Genomic DNA, 19278 nt, shown 5'->3' with positions numbered 1-19278 from the left:
GGATTTATGGGGCAGTGGAGTGACATTACAGCAGCTGCACTGCTGCTCGTTTCCACATCTTTCTCCACCTTCCTCTTTCCTAGACTGCTTTCCTTGTCTCAGTTCCTCTGCTCCTTTCTCCCTTCCCCAGACCTAACACACCACACACCTAAGCATCAACGCAATGCCTTCACTGCTATGCTTTCTTCCCTGCTCAGAGAAGCTGGGTTTTTTCTTCCCTTTTAACTTGGCTAGAGCACTGTCATAAATTCACAGAAATATTGGTGTGGGAAGGGACCTGTGGAGGTCTCTACTCCCTGCTCACTGCAGGCTGTTGGGAGCACTGAGGGCTGGCTGCTCCCAAGGGAATGGCGGCTGAGAGCCAGGCATGGTAACGAGGTGGCAGAGGAAGGGGCAAGGTGAGCAAGGCGAGCAAGGCAGGTACGGGGATGATAGGCAGGTTCAGCTGAAGATCCAGACTGTCAGACAAGCCTGTGATGACAAGGCAGGTCCAAGGTCAAACTAAGAAGTCAAGTCAGCATCATCAGGATCAGGTCTGGGGCAGTAACCGGGGTAAGCTGCAGTCCAGCGATTGCCAGCGAGTCTGTCGCAACATGGCAGGTCTCAGGTCAAGCCAGGAAGCCCGTCCGTGGGTCCAGATCAACACAGCGCACGGTCAGGCACAGGCAAGACTGTGCAGGCAGGAGCTGAGGGCAAGAGCACCAGCTTAAGAGCAGCTCCTGGGGCAGGGGGCCAGCCCTGGCTGAGACTCCAGCAGAGCTTTCTGGAAACTCTCCCCAAGGTCAGCAGAAGGAAAGGGCAGCCCCCAGCTGCGTCGTCTCTGACCTGGCACCGAGCTCCCACAGCCACAGCTCAGGAGCAGGGGGGATGCACTTGGGACCCTGAGCCAGTTCAGGTTGCCCAGCACCTTGCCCAGGTGTCTTCTGAGCTCCTCCAAGGATGGAGATTCTTCCACCTCTCCAGGAGCCCGCTCCAGTGCTGGAACGTGCCCCAGGGAGAGGCTTTTCCTAACGCTCAGCAGGAATCTCCCCTGTTTTGAGTCACAGCTGTTGACTCCTCTGGTTTCTCGGGCCGCAGCGAGCAGAGTCCAGCTCCATCTCCTCTTGGCAAGCGTGCCAAGGATGAATGGAATGTCAGGTGGCAGACGCCACTCCTTGGGAAGAGGCTACTCCTCTGCCAACGTTACAATATCCCCCCAAAAAACACAACACAGAACTTCTCAAAAAGAACATCAGAAAACATAATCTTTTCTTACAGTTTCACTCCTGAAAATAGCAGAACTATTTTTACCTGGAACATTTTATAAATATTCCACCTCCAGCAGAGGAAATTTTTGCTTAAATATTTTGACAAAATTATAAATAACTGAAAAGCTGATCTCTTAATTAATCTCTTCAACCAGATTAACAATAAAGGGGGCTGCTGGTCATGCTACACGCAGCAGAAAAGTTCCTGACTTTGGGTTTCTGAAGGCTTTCCTTAACTGTTATATATAGGCAATGGTGTGCCCAGTGCGGGCTGCTGTGTTTTGTCCTTTGGGTTTTCGAACTTTTTCAGCTTGAATTGGTTTTGTTTCATTTTTGAGGATTCTAGTTGGGTTTAACCACTTTGGATTCTAGAGAGGATTTTGGATATTTATCATGTCTGCCACCGAGAATCAGTGTGAGCTCAGTCTTCTGCTTCTGCGTTTTTGCCTTTGCTAGCCTGATTTTTTTATCCCATCACGCAATGATAGAGAATATGCATGTATTGTCTCTCAGTGGAATGAGTCACTCACACCACCTTGCTTTATAGCTTCTGTTTAATGAGTATATATAAAAAAAGCCAAACAAACAAATTGGGAAGTCCTAGGGTAAGATGGTGTCCAACAACAGCGATTGCTACAAAACAGAACCACCCTAAAGCATGTGTTTAAAGCAACAGGAATGAACTATGTGAAGCAATGGTATTCAAGACAGGAAAGTTAGGTGGGAATATGAGCTCATCAAAGCCTTTTCAACCTGTATAATTGACCCTCTACATCCTACTGTGGTAATTCTTGTATTAGTATTCCTGCTAAGTATGTCAGGGGTAAAAGATGCCGTTCGCTGCTTCCCTGCACTTTGTGTCATTCAAAAACATCTTCTTATCAAGTAAGACTAAACCAGTGAAGGTCAGAGAGATGGCAAAGGAGTACAGACGTGTATTCTGCATGGATCAGACAGGGTATTTGCAAAAACGCAGCACTACGTTGGGATTTCAAGCCCATTTTGTTCTGCAACAGACACACCAGCCACTTCTGGAAAGAGTTCCTTACTTGGAGGGTATAGAAACATATTGTTATCGCTATTAATTGTGATCTTAAATGTATTTTATACTTTCCAGAAACCCACTGACGCTCTGGGTGCTCTAAATCAGATTGAAAAGATGTTTCAGAAGTCCCAGAACAAGCCAGACTTAACCTTCAAATTGTTTTTCTTACTGGTTATATTCCTTCCACCACGTACTGGCTGCGTGCCTCCCACCGCTTGATGTATCCCTCCAATTTTGTGTTACGGACATCCTGAGCAAGTGGAGCTCTTCACGCTTTGAGCCTGGGAGGTTAACCCCCCCCCCCGCCGCTCCCCCCAGTCGCCGGAAGTTGAAACAGATGTCCTCCAGAGGTCCTTCCAACCTAAATAATTGTGTGAAACTCTGACCTTGTGTTTTAGATGCTGCTCTGATAGCCCAAGCGGGTTTTCAGCCTCTTCGTTATGGTTTCCTCTGGGTGTTGCTGGTGCTTGGAAGACACTTGGCACTCCCGCCTGCCTTCCAGCTGCGCCAGTGCTGAGCACGGGCAGCCAAAGCTCTGTATGTCAGGAGTTCTTGGAAGCTTTTCCTTCAAACTCTTGCCTTCTGCAGTGCTAACAGAATCTCAGCAGAGGCCAGGCTGCCGCTGCGCTGGTACCGCCACAGGTTCTGCTGACCAAAATCATCACAGGGTTTCTTTGCAGCTTCCCACATTTCCATCTCACCTACTGCCTCTGCTGTTACACTCTAAGAGATCTTGGGGCACACATCATCATTTTTAATTGGGCTTGCATAGCACCTTGCACAGAGAGACAGCCGTCTCGAAGGGCTCCCAAACTAAAGAAGAAGAAATAGTGCAGCAGCACCGAAGGACCTGCCATGCTGCTGATGTTGCTTGATGATGTTTGGGAGCCTGGATGTGTTAAAGCCAGATGCAGTAATCACTGCTTTAACCTACTTCACTAAGTAAGAGTGACAAGGCAGCGGTGACCCAGTCTTCCGTGCCAGCTGTAGCACCTTCCTGCCCTGCAAGCCCCCTCCCAAGCGCAGGCAGTCGCTCTGCACTTTGGTTCCTGAAATACAAGGGAACAAGAAAGTACTTTCCTCCAGGAGGACGCAGGGTGAAAGGAAATGATCAAACTTTTCACCATAAAGTGATGATGAAAGACCTTTTCTGACCCTGGGTGGAAAAAAGAAAAGAAAAAAAATAAAGAAAGGGGAAAAATAAAAAGGAGAAAAGTAGCACAGACATCCCTGGGCTATAAAGCAGCCTGTCACCACATCGGGGATGGACACGGATGACAGACCCTCAGAGCACGGTGTGACAGCAGGAACAGCCTGGCTTAGCTTCAAGGGGACACCTCAGGGGTCGGCCCCTTCTGTGCCCCCCGAGGAGCCCCCCGTGCCTGGTGGGCAAAACACGCCGATGCAGGCCTCGCCGGGGGCCAGCTGCAGCTCGCAGCCGCTGCTGGTCCTGCTGGGACCCCCGTCACCCTTCTCTTTCTTCTCAGGCGGCTGGTTTTTTTTTTTAATTCCGAACGAAAAAGAATTTGCAAACCCAGCCCCCCCCCCCCCCCCCCCGAGACCCGCCTGCAGCTACACGTCCCGCAGCGGCCACGCACACCAGCACGGACACGGACACACGTGGGGCGCTTGGTGGCGGGTCCAAGGTGGGAAGCGGCTGCACGTCGGGTGGCGCAGGCGGCTGCCCCCCGCCCCGGGGCCGTTACCGGCGGGGGTTCGACTCCGAGCCGGGCGCCTGCCCCCGGCCCCGCCGCTCCCGCCTCGCGTTCTCCGCGGCCAACAGCGGCCCCCGGCGGCGGCTGCGCTCCTCGGGCCGCACCGGCGGCTCCCCCCGCCGGGGGGGCTCCCGGCCCGATGCGGGACCGCGCCGCAGGGACCGCCGCCACCAGCGCCTCGGGGAAGCACCGGGGAGGGCTCAGCGGGGCGGCCCCGCAGCCGCTGCCGCCGGGGCAGGGCAAAGCAGCGGGTACCGGGCGGGGGGAGCGTGTACGGAGCGGGCTGGGGGAGCGGGTACCGGGGAAGCGAGTACTGGGCGGGCCGAGGGAGCGGGTACCGGGGTAAGCGGGTACCGGGTGCGGCTGGGGGAGCGGGTACCGGGCGGGGGCAGCGGGTACCGGGGCAGCGGGTACCAGGCGGGCCGGGGGCAGCGGATACCGGGTGGGGCGGGGGGAACGAGTATCGGGAGGGGGCAGCGGGTACCGGGCGGGGGCAGCGTGTACCGGGGAGACGAGTGTACCGGGCGGGCCGGAGGGAACAGGTACCGGGAGGGGGCAGTGGGTATCGGGCGGGCCGGGGACAGCGGGTACCGGGTGGGGCGGAGGGAACGAGTACCGGGAGGGGGCAGCGGGGACCAAGGGGGCAGGGACCGAGGGGGCGGGGGACCGGTAGCTGCCAGCCGGGCGGCTGGTTCCCGGCGCCGCAGCCCTCAAGGGTTAATTGCCCGGCGCTGTCACGCAGCAGGGCACGGCGCTGCCTCCCCGCTCTGGTCCTCCCCGCCTCTGGGCAACGGCCATCTATTTAAAAAATGGTAATAAAAGCGAGAATCTGTAAAAGGGAAGGAATTAAAGGTGTGAGACTTCTTCCCCGGGAGCGGGGAGAGAAGGGGAGCCAACATTGTGACCAGGACAGCAGCACCCCAGTGCAAAATGCAGACTGGGGGGGGTAGAGCCGTAGAAGCAGGGGCAGCCGTAGAAGCAGGGGCAGCCATAGAAGCAGGGACAGTCACCTTGCCCGGCACTACCCGGGCCTTCTGTGAGGGCTTTACCTGGCCAGAGCCCGGCGAACACTGAACTGGCACCCGCGGGGAGCGTGGCACTCAGTGGCAGGACGCACCCAAGGGGGCTCCGCAGCCCTGCCCGGGGGTTCGGCAGTGCCAGGCTGAGCTGTCTCCTTGTGGGCTCCTTCTGCATAGGTGTCACGGTTGTCCTTGGTTACGCAGTGACAGATTGTTTTCCCCACCAAGTCCCTTCTTTGTTTGCCGTGTAGGAAGAACACTGCTCACAGAAAGAGAAAAAAAGTAGCTATTTGCCATTTTTCTTCTTCCCCCCCCCGCCATTTAGTATACAAATCCATCAGCTATTTACTGCACGTACCCGAACTCCATCCTGCAAAAGGGCTACTGAGCATCTCGTGCTTTTCTGTAGTATTTATCATTCCCGCATCCAACGGCTTCATAAATTTGAATTAACTTCTTTCACAAGAGGCCCATAAGCCGATATGGTATTATTACTATTTTATAGGCAGGAAACTTGGTAGCTAAAATGTATGTTCTGAATTCCTTCAGATGTCACTTTTCGGAGTGCTATAGAGCATGTATACATTCTTTGTGTCACTCCTACTGATTTCAGTCAGAAATACAAGACCTCAGCAATCCCACAAATCAAACACCAAAGTCTCGCCGAGAGCCTTTATAAGAAGGGACAAAGCAAAGGAGCAGTGACTTTTGGGGACAATTTGGTGCCCGTGCTGATGGCCAGCATCACCTGCGGGCTCTGGGGCAGAGGCAGGACTGCAAAGGTAGTGGAAAGTGGTTCACAAACACTGTGTTGCAAGGAGATTAATTTTTTCAAATGCTTCTATATCAGTGTGCGACATCTAGATAATGAGCAAGGGGAATTAGCGTTCTCATTGATGAGCATGCATTTGATATAATTAGCATTACAAAAAACCCGGTGGGACGATTTGCATAATTGCAGCGCTCAAATCCCCAGTTACAGCCTATTCAGAGGGGACAGGGAGGTTACAAAAAAAAAAAACAACCAGAAGTGTTGGGGAAACATGCTGCTATGGCTTAGGGACAGCAGTTGCTGCTGTACAGCTGCTGAAAGCATTGCAGCGTGCCCAGCAAGCTGTGGAGCCGGGGGGGGGGGGGGGGGGGGAGGGCGCGCGGCAAGGGAGGGGGATGCTGTGGGAGACCTGAATCCAGGCAATGTGCAGCCATCCTAAGGATGCCCTGTTAGTACTTGCCGAAATTATTGGTGACAATTTCTAAGCAGGGGAAGGATCAGCGCTGCCACAGGCTGGCTCGGTTTTGGGGTGCGTTGCAACAGGTGGCAAGGCATTCGTTGTTGGCCTGGGAATCTGCGGTTTTCTCCTTGACCTGATTGCCTTATTGCGCATCTGGAGTGTAACCTGAATGGCCAACACGCACGCTCGGTGCTCCAAAAGGACCTGCCTCCAGAGGAGGGAAGCGACATGAGGAATTGGTCAGGAAGAAACACAGTGACAGAAAAATACCAGTAAGATCTGGTGGTTGGTGGCACAAAGTTTATTACCTAGCCAAAGAGCCCACAACTGTAATCAACGGGAGAATGCCACCTTAGGTCAGAGGTAATACGAATGAGAAATTTAGAAAGTAAAAGGGTAAGAGCAACAAAATGGCAACACGGGTTCTGTCATTCTGCACTTTGTACTTTCTAATAGTGAGGGAAAGGAAAGCCGGTGGGTGAGGCACTGTGACTTACTCAACAAGGAAGAATTAACTACAGGAGAAGCAATACGAAAATGCTCTGGCTACTTAGTGTAGAAATGGTATTTATTGACTATAGCTGTTTCAGAGTAGCTGCCAGTAGCAATATATCATCAATCAGATAAGTAGATCATTGCCACAGGCAGGGCGACATCAATGCTTCAAAGGGAAATGGTCACGCTCATCGCTTGAGCTGGTTTTGAAGCTTGGGAGGGCCCTGTCATACATACAATTGAACATTTTGTTTTCTTCAGACCTGACCCTGTGCTACTCTGTTCCCTCCATGCTGTCCTTCCTCGTGTCTCATTTTCCAGACATGTAGTCTGAAAGTACTAAAAAACCCCACTCTTCTCCAAAAACCTGAAGCACTTTGCAGCAAGAATATAATTCAGCTGAGAGAGCAACTTCCCAGAGACACCAAAACATGGGATGAAGCTGATTGTGCCTGCCTTTTCCACCACTTCTGTTTCTGACCTTGGGTTGACTTCTGTAGCCCTCTATAGGAAGTAGCCTTCCCCAATTTAAAAAAAATAAAATTAAAAAATGTTACCTGCTAGTTTGGGTTTAGTGCAGAGACGGTGTTAGTGGTTAGTCTTGAGAAATAACCTCCTCAGCACTGATGGTTTGATTTGCCTCAGTTTTGTACCGCTTTTCCTCCCTGTCAGGCCGAGCAGGGTGGTGGGTGGGGATCCCAGGGTCTGACAGACAGCTCTTGCTCTTTCCCGTGCAGACCTTCTGGCAGCAGCTGAGTGCTGTGGCAGGTAGCTGTCTTGCCTTACGGTTTGCCAGGGTTGCCTGTGAGACATCAGATACTGCACTACAATGAAGCCAGAAATGAACAGGAAAGGCTCTGAGACCTGCTGGAGAAGATGCTCATGCAAGAGCACCAGAGGGACATTTTGAGATGCTGACAGCGCAGTGACCCTACCAATAACATGGGATCTTCGTAGCACTGTCTCTGTGCTTGGATGCCAGGGAAAATGTCCAGAGCAGCCTTTTGTGTCAGCTCTTTGGACTCATGCCACAGTGATGGATGCTTTTGGAATCTGAGATGGGGCTTTGCTTGTGTCCAAACCTGCAGTCACTTGGCGCTTACAGTTTCCCGATCTCATGTAGCTCATGAGTGCCAGTTGATACTCCTTGTTCTGCACCAAACCTGTATCAAATCCATCTCAAGTTCCTTCCCCAAATAGCTTAGCAAGTGATTCCCAGGTTGTAATTCCGAAGAGAAAGCTGGTCGAGGAAAGTCAGCATGGCTTTCTTATATTTTGTTGCTGCTGCAGCTTCTCCAGGGAGGAGGAGGTGGGGCAGAGAGAAAGAAAAGGAAAAAAAAAAAAAAAAAAAAAGCCTTAGCGTTCATAAAAGGGGACAAACTACAGAGATTCCACCTGGCTGTACGTGCAACTAATTAAGGGTAAACTGGAAACTTTGTTGGTAAGGTGTGATGTCCTTTTGCTGGCTGGTGGAGTTTATTTGGCTGTTGATGAAAGAATTGTTTTAAAGAAGACAGGAACACAAAGACTTGAAGACAAGCTTTAACACCTAACATTGTTCCTATGTGCAGCTCTGGGGTTTCCTTAATACCATCCTTGTTTCTACTTCAAGTCTAGGTGACTGCATCTGTCAACAAACATACCAGGTGGTGTTGCAGAGAGAGAAACGCACCTGGGAACAGCACACCTTGTAGGGCTCTGTCACTCTCAGCCTGTCCCACTTTGTCCTCCATGGCATCACAGTTTTTGAAAAGGATGGGTAAAGAAGAATCACAGCCTTCAACAGATTTTGGATAGACCCCATCCAGCTCTGGCATTCCAGTCACCTGCCCCATCAGCAGTTCTGGTGAAACCCCCTTACAGCCTAGGCAGTAAGCCAGGGTGGAGGGCAGGTACGGTAATTGGAAGGGGAAGAGGGCAGAGCCTGTATGAATTGAGAAGAGGTACAGCACAGACCGTGGGAGCACCTTACCCCTTTTCTACATAAAGAGCTTTCTCTCTGGTCTGCTAGTGTCCCCCTGCCCAGGGGGTGGGAGGGAGTCTAGAATTTGTTAACCAAAGACTTTGAGACAGATGAGTCTTCCATTCATTCAGTTCAGTCTCTGTGACATTACCAAGGAGTCTGGCGAGGGAGTGGATGAGTATATGGGGACCAGGCGGGATGCTCTTTTGCCCATAAGACAGTCTCAGGATGTCATTTATCAGCTGGCGAAGGAGCAGACCTTTTTCTGGAGTAACTCATTTGTGTTCTTCCATGTGGAGAATGGCAGCTCAGAAGCTGTTGTAGAATCCACTCCATCTTACTCTTTCTTCATTTTCCTTCTCTCCTTTAGTGCTTCATGGTAGCAGTGCCGCCAGCCTCAGCATTCCTGAATCATGACTCAGGGATGAGATGCAGGAACCTGAGGGTTTGCTTATGCCACTAGAACAGGATAGATACTGGTGTCTGCTTGACTAGCTCCCTGCCCATCCTTCCGCCACAAATCTCTTTGCTCTGTTATCTGAGTGCTCTTCCTGCTCTTTGGTTCCTTAATGAGTCTATCACAGCTTGTTCTTTCCTACCACCAAGTCCAGTGTTGTTACACCCTTCCCACTGCATTTAGCTCCCCCTTTTCTCCTCGTTTCACTGGCTCCTTGCTCCTGCTTTTTCCACAGCTCCCAAGAATATCTTGCTTGTTCAACTTGTCTTAGTCTTCCCTTTCTCTAGGCCCTGTTTCCCACTACAGCTATCAATCTTGATTATTTTTAACCCCACATACTCTGATTTTCAATCTAGTTGTGTTACTCAGCCAGTCAAGGTTCTTTTCTCCCATTTCCACCCCTTCAGTTTCCAGTAACTCCTTCTGTCTTAATCCCTGCACCAGTCCTAATGTCATTAGGCACCTCACCCTCATCTATCCTCCATGCTTCCCTTCCCCAAGGGACTTGTCTTCCTTGCACTCGAGTACCTGCTCCTCCTTCACCCTGGCTGGCCCAGAGCAGTCGGCCGGGTGCTTGCGCTGGCAGCTCAGGCAGAGCAGTGGTTGCAGAAGACAGGGATCTTTTCCCCAGCCCTACGACATGCACGTATGCACGCTTACCCCACCTTTGTGAGAAAGTGGTCAGGGATGGTGGATCTTTGAAGAACTGCACAGGGAAAATCTGAAGTGTGCCTACAGAGCCTGTGTGAACCGGCTTTGCGTTTGGTTTGTTGTGGGTTTTTTTTTAAAGGCTAATAATTTGTAAAAAATTCACATGAATGTTTCAAGGTATAGTGAGTAGCATAGCTCTGATGTGAGGACAGCTCTCCTTCATAGGCTTCAGCTTCCTCTTCCGACGCAGTTGGGAGTTGTTCATAGTAAAGGGCTGTTCTTTTTAACGTACACTTTAACGGTCTGAAGCAGAATGTTTTTCTCTACTTTTTTTTCTCCCTGAGTAGATTAAATGTTCAGGCTGAAGCCATATTTAAGAAGAGGGGAAAAAATATAAAAAATCAGATGTAGGCAGACAGCCAGAAAAGAAAATTTCAGCTCCAATTGTAGAAGTTATAAGCAACTGAACAGTTTACAGCAGGAATGCCCAGACAGTCTAATTCCATACTCTGCTGGTAACTTTCTCCTTGCAAAAATTTGCAGTTTGAACTTGTCACTCTGGGATCAGTCACATCACTGTCCTAGCAACTTCAGAATAAGGCAGGAATACAGCACTTGCTTTGCCATAGATTGTGCCTTCTCTGAAGCTTTGTGTGAATTGCGAGGCAGATGGAGAAACGAGGCCTGATAGCTGGAAACAGCTACTTCACACACAAAGCCTGCAATATTTCTTTGGAAAGGGAGAAGGACAAACCTGAGGCTTTTCATAATGTGGTTGGTCTGTTAGCAGTGTCACCAGTGTAAATCAACCCATTTAAAACCAGTCTTGTTACACCTCTAAAAACAGCTAAGGTGGACATGTTTGAGCCTCACCTAAGATGGAACATTTTGGAGTGGTGTAATTAAATTTGGTGACTTCTTAAAAGTAAAGGATGAGGTACCTGTTCACTTATTGCAATCAAACTGAGAGCCTGCAGGCCAGTGTGGCTCGCTGCCCAGGATGCTAACGCCCCTCCTGTGCCCGCATGCAGCATGCAAGCGCTGAGCAGCAGCTATTGCCCCTGCAGAAATACAGCTCCTGCTCCCTGGGGCAGCAGTGCAGTTGTAGCAGTTGCCCTGTTTCTCCATCACAGGTGCAAGAGCAGGAAGGCTGCATGGTGCAGGACCTGCTGTGGGAGCTGAGGAGGACAGGAGGAGAGGAAAGAGGGCATGCAGAGAAGAGGAGGAAACAGCTGTTGGCAGGGCAGGCAGGCCCTGAGAAGTGGGATGCCCCGGTGGGGGCATCAAGCACAGCCACTGAGGTCGGACCAGCTTCCTTAGCTCAGACCTCCTCCTGCAACTGTTGTGTCGTGAAGTGCTGGACTTCACACTGGAGCAGGCACCGAGCATGCACATCTTCTGCTCTGACACCGGAGACGAGAGAGGAGCAACTTCTACTGCAGTAGGCCAGTAGTGGACAGCCAGGGGACAGACTGTGGCAGATTTCCACAAAGCCAGCGCATGCGCAGACCACAGATCTACCCAATTAAAGCCAGGCTTGGAGCAGTTTTAAGTTCCTACTCTGCATTAGGCGTTCTCAGTGTTTTACTAAACAGATGTAACATTGATCTAAACATGTCACATGCAGATGGTGTAGTACGGACCATACGCTGCAGACTAAAGCTCTGTGTTGGCTCAGCCCAGCAGACCTCACTTGGCCCTTCCATCACTCTATGCAAAAGCAGCGAAAGACAGCTATCTTCCCAAGGACGCAGACTGGAGACCTACTTAGTGGGTGCCCAAGTGCACAGAAACGTGAAAAACAGTGACTGGGAAGGACTGTCAAAAGGACTCAGTGCTTCCAGGCTCTGAGTCCAGAGCTCCTTCTCCAAGACCGTGGAGTGCCACATGCGTTCACTTGCTTGTTTCTAGCCGATGCCAGAAGACTGTCTGTGAACAAAATGCATGACAGGCAGAAGAAAACACGCGGCACTTTGCCGGCTGCATCCTCCGCCGCCTTGCGCTGCCCTGCAGTTGCTTTCCCTGTTAACAGATCGGCCACAGGGGGACTCCCTGTAAAACACGGCGTTTGCAAAGGGGGCTCCTGCATCCGCCGCCAGAAAGCCACCAGACAAAGGGACCACACCTTGCCAGCACTGCCAGTGGTGGTGACTGGCACTGGGGTTGCCTCTGGGCACACGGCTGCGGGCCCACTGCCAGCAGACCCTGTCTGGTTTCACTGGGATGAGGCCTGATGGAGAGAGCCTTCCCCCTGACGCAGCTGCAGCGGATTTCTCACTGGGAAAACAGAGCCCTTCCTGCCTTTCCTTGCACCAGCACCCAAACTTGCTGCTGCTGCTCCTGCTTGAAAAACCTCAGCCCTGTGCATGTTCTGCCGGGATCCGAGTGAATGGATGCAGGCACCTTCGCTGCGTCCCACCCTGCTTAGCGCCAAGGAAACACTCCACTGTGCCACCACCGCATGTTACCTTTTCCCAGCTTGCCTAGATATTTTGGAGCTGCCGTTCAGGGTGGGAAATTATGTTTTCTTGGTTCTTTTCCACATACAATCCTTTTATGTGCTGTTATTTCAGCTTCGGGAGTTTACACGTTCTGTTCCTCCCTTAGGTATCGGGGCACTTTGGCCGGCTTTAATATGAAGTAAACGATTCAAGTGCTGAGCCGCACCAGGAAGGGTGGGTAGCAAGCATGTCCAGTAAAACCACCAAGCAGCTGAGAAAAACTCCCATAAGCCCATAATAAACATTAAGTACAACAGGGGCACAAGAGAAGTGCTGAGGCTGAAAACAAAACCCAAAGACAACGGTAAAAACTTGTTTTCAGAAGTAAAATACACTCGCATCAGTGGAGGGCAAGATGAGTTACCTTCCACAGCAGCAGCCATGTGGCAAGGGAGCTGCAAGTGGATAGCAAAGCTTTCCACGAGCTCACTGAAACATGGCCCGCGGTGGCAAGAGGCCTTCCCAACAGCGGTATGGTAAGCCGGGTCCCCGCTGTGCCCCAGGGTCTCCATCCAGACCTGGCGCAGGCACATGGCCGTGGCACAGCATGGCACTCGCTCCAGCTTTGTGCTTTTCTGCTGACTTGAGGGAGGCCAAGGGCTGGCAGCGCAGGGCTGGGGCAGTGGGTGCGAGGGCCGAGCAGGGCCCAGCGTGGGCTGTGGGACCCCCGGTGAGGCTCCGGGAGGGCGCGGGGCTGAGGTGGGTGGCCTGGGAGGGCCGGGGCTGGCAGCAGAGCCCAGGGACCGCAGGAGGCCCAGGGATGGCAGCGAGGGGGTGGGCCTGGGGCAGGCAGCAATGCCCGGAGGCGAGGCTGACCCAGGGGCAGGCGGCGAGGCCAGGGATGCTGGCAGGGCCCGGGGCAGGCGGCAGGCCCCGGGATGGCGGCAGGCTCGGGCGCCCGGCGGGGCACGGGGGCACGGGGGCCCGGGCGAGGTGGGCCGGTGGCGGCGGGAGGCGGCGCGGGGCGCCCAGCCGGCTGCCGAGCTCCGGCCCGCAGGGTCAGGCCTCAGCCGCGGCTATTATGGGATGGCGAGGCCCGAGGGAGGGCGGGGGGGGAGGTGGCAAGCGGTGGGTATTATGGGATGGCGAGGCATTTACAGCGGGGGAGGGTGAGCCGCGACTATTATGGGATGGCGAGGCCTCCCGCGACCGGAGGGGGGCAGGTGGGTGGCGGGGAGTATTATGGGATGGCAGGCCCTCCTGCCGCCGGGAGAGTATTATGGGATGAGGATGCCCCATCGGGGGAGGGGGTGGAGGGTGGGGGTATTATGGGATGGCAGGGCCTGCCGCAGCCGGCGTGAGGGGAGCGAGTATTATGGGATGGCACCATTCCCACCGCGTGTGTGACCGGGCGACTATTATGGGATGTGTCTGTACCGACGGCGGGGCTGCCGCCCTGGGAAATATTATGGGATGCAGCAGACAGAGCGGGGGTGGGGGGTTATTATGGGATGGCAGTGGCGGGGGCCACAGCCCTCAGCCCGGCCTTCCTGCTCGTGCCCCGGGGGACACCCCCAGCCCGGTGCCCCCCACCCCCACACAGCCCCAACCAATAAATCCGGCAGGGTATTATGGGATGGCTGCTCCACGGTGAGGGGATGGGGGTGGGGTGGTTGTGGTGTGTGGGGGGGTGGTTGCTATGGAGCATTTCCCGTGGGTGGCTATTATGGGATGGACTTGCCTTTGTGAACTATTATGGGATGCGGGCAGCTCGGTGGGGTGCGGCTGCCCGGGGCCCGGGCCCTGCAGGCCTTGGGGAGGGGGGGCAGGGGCACAGCGGGCAGGGGGGCCATGGCTGCGGCTCCAGGTGGGCTTTACGCAGACCCTCGCCGTGGTGGCCGCTTCTGCCACTAGGCGCCTGCGGGCTCCCCTCGCTCTCAAAGCAGATTCTGTTGCCTACATGGTGGAGGAAGGGAAAAACCCCACGGCCCCTCCAACCACGGCTCCAGAGCATCCTGCTGACCTGCAGTAAGAAAGGTGCTTAAACATTGGCCCCAATTATTTATTTTTTTAAATAGGAGCTTGCCATGCGAGTCCCGGTGTCACAAAGCTAGGAGCCAGCAACTTGGTGAAACATGGACATGTGTGGCACAAAGCAAGACCCCTCCCGGAGCACTTCACCTCTGAGCAGGACCCAGTGTGTGACTTGGTTACAGCACAGCCCCAAAGTTACCCAGCTGGTTGTTCCCTGTTACAGGCAAGAGAAAACTGCCTCCAGGCACTCAGGGCTCTCGATGCTTTGCAAACCTCTGGCTGCTTTGGAGCCCAAGGTGACTTAATGAGATTTGAGTCTTGTACATCCTTCTCTTGAGCAAATCCAAGTCCATCAGCTCTGCTCAGCAGCAGTGGGGTTCGAACCCCCTTGAATGGGACATACAGCCTCCAGGCTAATTTGTGCTGTTCCCTGTAGCACAGCTGTTGCTGGGTGCAGTGCTGGAAACGCCTCTCCCAGATCCAGCTGGAGGTAGGAGATGAAGGAGAATTCTGTCCCAGCCTGTTTTTTCAGTATCTCTGCTTACTGAGCTCAAGAGATGTGTTTCAGTGTTAGTGATTCTTGCCAGCATGCACAAGCGTTAATACAGGATGCAAAAATAGGTATCACAGGATTGCAGTCGGGGCAGCTCGAACCACCAGGCTGTTATTACGGTCCCTCTGAGACCACTTGCTGCTTCTCTGGCTGGATCCAACTGTTTGTTTCGTGAGCAGGGGAGCAGGGCATCTCTGAGGCACTTCAGGGAAGTGGGAACCTGAAACTGCTAACTAATAAGCATCCTTAACTTCTGAGTATTTCTTCCAGCTTTCGTTATTCATGATATACAAAATTCTGTGTTAAAAGACTGATAATGTTGCAAAGTAGTATTTTTACAATTGCAAAATAGTATTTGTTTCTTACATCTTAGTAAGTGCCTCCATCTTCAGAAAAAAAAAGGTGAAGGTAAACATGGAAAATTCAGATCTGAATGTCTGAGGTCTGGCAAAGTTCTGAGAAACTGAAAACGGACTTGTGATGGAAAATATCAAGTAATCTTAGCTATAGGCATCAGTACCAAGTACATGATGTTTTTAAAGCAAGCAAACTAGCAAAGCATACAGAGATGGAGATCGGCTGTTCAGATTTACAGGGGGATGAGCAATCCCCAATCTGCTCTATCTCTCCCCCTGCCTCAGTGCTCTGCCACTAGCACTGCCTCATGCACTGTGCCTGTGCGGTGTGGCTCTGGCTGCACGGCCGCACCATTCACCCTGCCCCCTCCTCCTGGCAGAACAGGAGATGAGGCTCATGATGAGTGCCGAGCGAAGCCTGAACTGCCGTTCTTCTGACGGGAAGTAGATGCAGAGTCATGCTGGCATATGGGAAGTCCTCACCTAGGTGCCCATTAGAGAGACTGGATCCTCCATTGACGCTGGAATGTTGTTCTCAAAAAAGAAGCATCACGTGGTCTGTTCAGTGGTTCTTTATCTCATTCTGGTTGTATACTCCCAAATTCTCTGTGTGCAAGTCTCTCTGCCTCTCGTTGCAGTGGCATTTGTTTGCTGCAGGAGCAGCTTTTTGGACATGACAGGAGAGGCTCTGGTCTCTTGTCCACAAGAGGAGGAGACTATTTCTCGTGTTGTTTTCTTCCATGTCTGACACCAAAGCAAAGACACTGCCGTTGTGCTAAACAAATAAGCTCACACTTCTCTGTTAGAAAAACAAACAAACAAAAAACAAACAAGCAAAAAAAGGGGTGGGGGCAGGATGAAGAAAGCAACAATGAAAATGGATTAGATTCACTTAGCTTGCCACGGAGATTTTGCAGAAGTCTGGAAGTGCAGAAGAGTACCTCAGGCAGAGGAAAGAGCTTTGTGGTGTTGAGGAAAACTTGCAGAATTCAGGACAATTGCTTTGGCTGGTGTTGAGGGGACAGGATTCTCACAAGACAATTTAAAATGGGAGGGAAGAGGGTTGAAGGGACAGACTCTGGGACAATAACCGGACACCGAGTGAAAGTTGGGACCAGTCTCTTACTAATTTCAAAGTAAAAGTTACTTATCTGGGAGTTTGGTACCCCTCCACACTCAGAATGGTCTAAGGCAAAATTCTCTGCCTCGCTAAAGAAAATCAAAAGGCAAGGCTTCTCAGAAATCCTGAGATCTTCAAGGTTACCTGGCAGAAGCTGTAAGACCTTGACTCAGAGTCATGGCAAGCACCAGTATGATCAGGAGAGCCTACAGGGCTGCTGAATAGAAAAGATGAGGGTTAAGTCCGTTCACATTAGCTACAAATGGAATGTCAAAACCAGGTTAAAGGAAAAGGTGAAGTGTACCTGCAGCCTTTGACGAACAGCACCATGTTTGTGAATACATTGGATTATACCAGTTTAATAAAGATACTGAAAGATATTTTTAACATTGCTAGTTGCATGTAACCTGACAAAACAAATATTACAGTCAGGCTAGAGCAAACCCTCAGTCAGAAGAACAGCAAGAATGAAGAGTAAAACAGAAGTATGTCTGTATCCTGGATCCCAAATGAAACAATGCAGTGGAAGCATCACATCTGGCATCTGAACCATTAACACCTGTGCTTTGTTGTTGGACATGAAAGGAGCTAACGAAAAATAAACAGAGAGACCATAAACTGACCTTTAGGATCACATTGTCTGCAGCAGCAGCAAGTCATGATTATAGTCTGTTATCTGTGTCCTACATACACAGTTCACGCTGGCCTGGAAAGTCTGCCTTATTTCCAAAATGCTCTGGAGTCCCTTCCCCCTGGCCCCAGACTCCCACACCTGGCAACAACAAAATAGCGCGGACCAGAGTTTCTCACCTCCACCTGCGTCTGAGTGAAAACAGGGACTGAGTACCACGGTGAAACAATGTCCCACTTTGCTCTTCTTGTTACATTGGAGAAACATGTCTCTGTCGAAAGTGAAACCGAGAAAGGGCTGCGGGCCTGATAAAAGCCTGGCCAGGGGAGGCAGGTGGGGCAGGACCTGAACCCTGAGTGACCCAGTCCACACACAAACCTACAGAAATAATTCAGAGGCCACGCCAGCATTGCTGTGGGGGGTACAGAGACCGCTTTGCCCAGTTGTCCTTGGAAGCAGAACCGGGCAGGGGTGTGGGGAGGGTCGTCTGGTTAGTTTGAATTTCCCTAATGCAGGCACAGCACTGAAGCGAAGCGATGTTGCAGGCGTTTTCCCCACAGAAGCGTGCTGTGGGCTTGTTTGGGGCACTGATGCCCATCAGCAGGTAGGGAAGATTATATTCCACGGGTCTAGCTGTAATTGCTTCGAAGCCAAGAGGTATGAACTCAGAAAATTCAGTTAAACCAGGTAAGCGAGCAAACCACAGTAAGGTAGGCAACTCCCACATTTAAAGCAGCCAAACAGCTGGAAATGTATCTCACATTGTGATCATCAAAGGAAAAGATTTAGAAGCCTCATTTTTTAAAAATCCATTTAATCTGCTTGGCCCTGACAAGCACTAAAAACACCTTAATCATAATCACTTACATCCTGCATGGATTTTTTGAGAGTGAAAGTTAAGGCTTCTGCAGACTGAGAAACCTCAACTTACAGAGAAAAAGGAGATGGAGGTGAGGTGGGGAAGCTTGGAGGCACTCATGATAAAAATGTGTTCGGGTGCTGTACAGAGACAGATTTAAGGAAGCAGTGGCTGGTTGGGAAGCTTGATGCTTCAGTGGCTGAGGCTCGGGGTACGTGTTGCACGTAGCAAACGGCCTTCTGCAGATACAACCTTGCCAGCAAGAGCATCAGGGAGCACCTGTAGAGACAGCCCCAGTAACTAACTGCCTTTGCAGGGTCTTTGCCTGCTTCGTACCTCTCGCCACCTCTCGCCAAACCAACCAAAGAGGTACGCGCAGAGTGCGGCGGTCACTGCTTGAGGCCAGGCTGCTTGGCATGGGAATTTGGCATGGCCATCCATCTGGCTCCTATTAGAGAGGATTATGGCTGTCAGCACACAAAAGGGGGAATGAAAAGTCCTGCAGGGGTCTGCGGGAGTTTGGTGGTGTGCTATCCACCTGATGTTTCTGTAGTGCTGGATATTCTGCTACACTTGATCTGTGTGGAGGATGGATAGCATCTGTGGAATAGTAGTGTGGCTCTTGCCTACCACTTTTCCTCCGTGGATCTGAGATAAATGATGGCATCATCATCACTCAAGCAAAGGTATACAGGCAGGGGTAGCACACACGTGCATACCACGGCCAGCTGGAGGGTTAGTGGGATTTCTATACATGCAAGAAGGAAATGCAACAGCATTTTGGGATGTACAGTGTAGTCTTTGCTGGCAAGGCGGGATGGACATGCACGTGATAAGTGGTTGGTGCCGTGCAGTGGCTGCACATGTGTTGCAGGACCATGCTGGAGCATGCAGTGGTGAAAGGCACGCAGACAGGATGGCAGAGCTTGATATCTCAGCGTTGAGGTGCTGGCAACAGGAGGTGGGCAGTCGGGGGCTGCTTGTGCAGGTAGGGGCAAGTTTGCCAACAGTCCAAGATGCTCATGGCAGAGGCGATGGGACGGTGTAATGGAATACCTGTGTGCCCAGTGTACGTGTGGATGTGCCTTTGGTGTGGTTTGGCAGACAAAGCACGGATTGTGTTGCAGGATCCATAACGAGCTGTTGCAGTCTAGCAGTAAATCCTCCACTCGTGTTTTGGGATGTTTCACTGTGGTGGGACAAAATGTGCACATGCACCACCGGGCATGAGACAGTGGAGGCGTTTGTTTGAAGAGGAAGGAGCGCAGTCATTGACACCATGTTCTTACTGGGAGAGATGGACACGATGGTGCCTCTTTGTTGAGTTTAATAGTGTTGTGAAGATGCTAAACAGGGGATTAGGACAGGGGAAAGGTGGCATGATGGGATGTGATTTTGTTTAATGGGAAACTAATGATACAGTTTCACGTGCATAATTGGGTTATGTTCATACCTATGGA

General features: G+C 51.8%; 1 long non-coding RNA gene across 1 annotated transcript; it reads right to left on the bottom strand.

Moving 5' to 3' along the window:
* Positions 1-14312: 14312 nt before the first annotated feature.
* LOC119149274 lies at positions 14313-19217 on the bottom strand. The gene is made up of 2 exons (XR_005104635.1): positions 17139-19217; positions 14313-16916 (listed from the first exon to the last, which is right to left on the bottom strand). It is a non-coding gene; the product is annotated as an uncharacterized LOC119149274 (long non-coding RNA).
* Positions 19218-19278: the final 61 nt, after the last annotated feature.

This window comes from Falco rusticolus, chromosome 5, assembly GCF_015220075.1.
Source record: "Falco rusticolus isolate bFalRus1 chromosome 5, bFalRus1.pri, whole genome shotgun sequence".
Classification (NCBI taxonomy): domain Eukaryota; kingdom Metazoa; phylum Chordata; class Aves; order Falconiformes; family Falconidae; genus Falco; species Falco rusticolus.
The sequence above is the reverse complement of the archived record's forward strand: the minus strand, read 5'-3'. Positions and strand labels throughout refer to the sequence as shown.